The sequence below is a fragment of the Artibeus jamaicensis genome, unplaced genomic scaffold (assembly GCF_021234435.1).
Source record: "Artibeus jamaicensis isolate MK-2021 breed Jamaican fruit bat unplaced genomic scaffold, CSHL_Jam_final contig_1539, whole genome shotgun sequence".
NCBI lineage: Eukaryota > Metazoa > Chordata > Mammalia > Chiroptera > Phyllostomidae > Artibeus > Artibeus jamaicensis.
Window position 1 is genome coordinate 281,754 of NW_026521299.1, and position 3,402 is coordinate 285,155.

Here is a 3,402-nt window from a genome sequence, read left to right on the forward strand (position 1 = left end):
ATGAAATGAGAAGTGAACAGAGAGGGTTAGTCCTCGGGCCTGTCTAAACCACATCCCTTATAAAACAATACTGAGATTATCCTGTGGAAGTTTAAAATAATATATCATTAAATACCCCAAAAGAATAATATAACTCTGAGAGAGTGTAAGGTGTTAAGTCGTTCTAAGATCTGTATGTAATCCAAGACTTGGATAAAGATTTAGAAATCAGTTCACAAATAGACATCTTTCCTCTTCTTTGCCAGTGATACATTAAGGATATCAGCTAACAAACGACTTGGTTAGATTAACTGCCTTTCCTTAAGAAAAGAGATTTCTTTTTCAGAATTCATGTAATTGACTAGTTAATGTGACAAGCGGCACTGCAGAAACCTGAAGTTGCCTCTTTCAGGTGCTGGATCTCACCGACGACAGGCAGGGCCTTGAGCCCCGTGACTGACTCTGCACCACAGCCACACCAACGTCAGTGACAGAGGAGTTGCCCCGGTGCCCGGGAAACCTGGGTGTCTCTGAGAGAAAGTGTTGTCTTGTTTTGCCTTCTAAGCGCCCTTCCCTTTCCCCCGGCTTCTGGGGAGTTTCAAGAAGTCGGGTTCTGGACTTGGCAATAGGAAACAAGAGAAACAAGCCCAGACATACTGTGCCTGACACTCCGGAGGCCCCTGGGAGCATTTAGTCAGGGAGGTAATAAAAAAGTGTGGGGCACAGGGCTTGAAAGAGTCTGGTGAGAGGATATTTTATTGGAAAATAAATCTTTTATATGCCATAGAATGAAAGACAATGGAGTAAAATGAGAAAGTAGCACAATTATTGCTAGGTTTTAAAAATATGTTTGTTTGTATTTTGAGAGAGGCAAGCTAAAGATTTAAATTCTTTTGAAACCACTTCTGGCTGCAGGAAGAGGCTACGAGAGAGTGGGTGTCAGATCTGAAAGGGTATTCTCTCCAACAATCAGCCGCACTTCCCTCTGGAAAAGCAGACTAGCAGCTGCAGGACGGACATCTGTGTCCTACACGGCACGTCCCCGAGATGCTGAGGTTATTGCCATGGGTAGGCATTATTGTACTTTTATGATTGAACTGCCATTAACAGATCTATATAGAAAGAATTAAGGAAGAAATATTAATAAATATAATAGAACCCAAGATAATAGAATTACTGTGCACACCTTACCTTTAGTTCCAAAATTTCTGGGGACCAAGAAAATTGGAAAACATGATGGATTATGAACTTTCTCTTATCACTCAAGGAAAGTGTATTTGTTCTTCAAGAGGTACTTCTATACATCTAGTTAAATCTCATGAGTCTAGGCTCTCCACTCCTGATGTTTGACAGACAGCCACGTCTTCCTGCACAGCGCCAGCCTCAACCCTGAGATACGATGCTGAAGGTCAGAGTGAACAGATTTGGCTGTATTGGGTGCCTGGTCACCAGGGCTGCTTTCACTCTGGCAAAGTGGATGTTTGGCATTATTAGTCCATGCCATGATTACCACCCAGGAGGTCAATGACCCCTTCATTGACCTTAACTACATGGTCTATATGTTCCAGTATGATTCTCCTCATGGAAAGTTCAAAGACACAGTCGAGGCTGAGAATGGGAAGCTTGTCATCAATGGAAAGTCCATCTCCATCTTCCAGGAGCAAGATCCTGCCAAAATCAAGTGAGGTGATACTGGTGCTGAGTATGTTGTGGAGTCTACTGATGTCTTCACCATGGAGAAGGCTGGGGCTCACGTGAAAAGAGGAGCCAAGAAGGTCATCATCTCTGCCCCTTCCGCGATGCCCCCGTGTTTGCAATGGGTGTGAACCATGACAAGTATGACAACTCCATGAACATTGTCAGCAATGCCTCCTTCACCACCAACTTCTTGGCTCCCTGGCCAAGGTCATCCATGACAACTTTGGCATCATGGAGGGACTCATGACCACAGTCCACACCAACACTATCACCCAGAAGACTGGGGACGGCCCCTCTGGCAAGCTGTGGCATGCTGGCCAAGGGGCTGCCCAAACGTCATCCCTGCTTCCACTGACACTGCCAAGGCTGTGGGCAAGGTCACCCCTGAGCTGAACGGGAAGCTCACTAGCATGGCCTTCCGTGTCCCCACCCCCAATGTGTCAGTTGTGGATCTGACCTGCCATCTGGAGAAAGCTGTCAAATACAGTGACATCGAGAAGGTAGTGAAGTAGGTGTCAGAGGGCCCCCTAAAGGGCATCCTGGGCTATACTGAGGACCAGGGTGTCTCCTGCGACTTCAACAGTGACACCCACTCCTCCACCTTTGATACTTGGGCTTTGCATTGCCCTCAGTGACCGCTTTGTCAAGCTCATTTCCTGGTATGACAATGAATTTGGCTACAACAAAATGGTGGTGGACCTCATGGTCCAGATGGCCTCCAAGGAGTAAGACCCCCCTGGACCACCAGCCCCAGCAACAGGAAGAGAGGCCCTCAGCTTCTGGGAAGTCCTTGCCCCAAATCAGTCCCCCAACCCACTGAGAATCTCCTGGCCTCCAGTTTCCATCCTAGACCCCTGAGGAGGGGAGGGGCTTACGGAGCCCTGCTTTGTCATATACCATCAATAAAGTTCCCTGTACCTCCCAAAATTTCATGAGTCTATATTATAGTCAAACAAATAATATACAATTGTTGAAGAGCCACACATCTACTTTCTAGAATAGAAACATTTAAAAATGGCTATGTCTATTATTAACCTTTGATGAAAGACCACCATGTGAAATGAAAATGTAACTCAATGAAGATTTGACTGAGTGCTCTATTTATCAAGCCTGAGATAAAGAGATGATTTCCTTGTACAACAATAAAACTTATAAATTTATTAAATGAATCTAAACATTTTTTTTTAATCAGGAAAAAGAAAATGCAACCAACACATCCTATCAGATTGGGTCTGGCCCTTAACTTCTCTGTTCTATTATGAGATTCTGTGCTCCCCAGAGAAAGCCTGCTCTCTTGCAAACAGCTTTTGATGAAGCCAGGGCTGAACTTGATACATTACGTGAAGAGTCATACAAAGAAGCATGCTAATAATGCAGTTACTGAGAGACAACTTGACATTGTGGACATTGGGTGCCCAAGGATGAAGCTGAAGCAGAGGAGAAGAAAATTAACTGGCCTTCCAACTTTTGTCTGCCTCATTCTAAAATTTAGACAGGACACCACTTATCATTCATGCTGTGCTACAAGTAGTTTTTGGTTTATGATTTATGACAGGTTTTGTTATTTCTATTCGAATTTTTTTATTTCCTGTGCAGTTTTTATGTTTAATATTAGGGGAGTAGAGCCAGTTGACAATTAGGGAGTTATGTCGTCATCTTGAGGTGGCCGGTATGGGGATGTGGGATTCCTGTACAGTTATCAATGTTTGACATAGCATTTTCTGG

The 3,402-nt window shown here is 44.3% G+C and overlaps 1 pseudogene; it reads left to right on the top strand.

Moving 5' to 3' along the window:
* Positions 1–1,387: 1,387 nt before the first annotated feature.
* LOC119041234 (glyceraldehyde-3-phosphate dehydrogenase-like) lies at positions 1,388–2,406 on the top strand (annotated as a pseudogene).
* Positions 2,407–3,402: the final 996 nt, after the last annotated feature.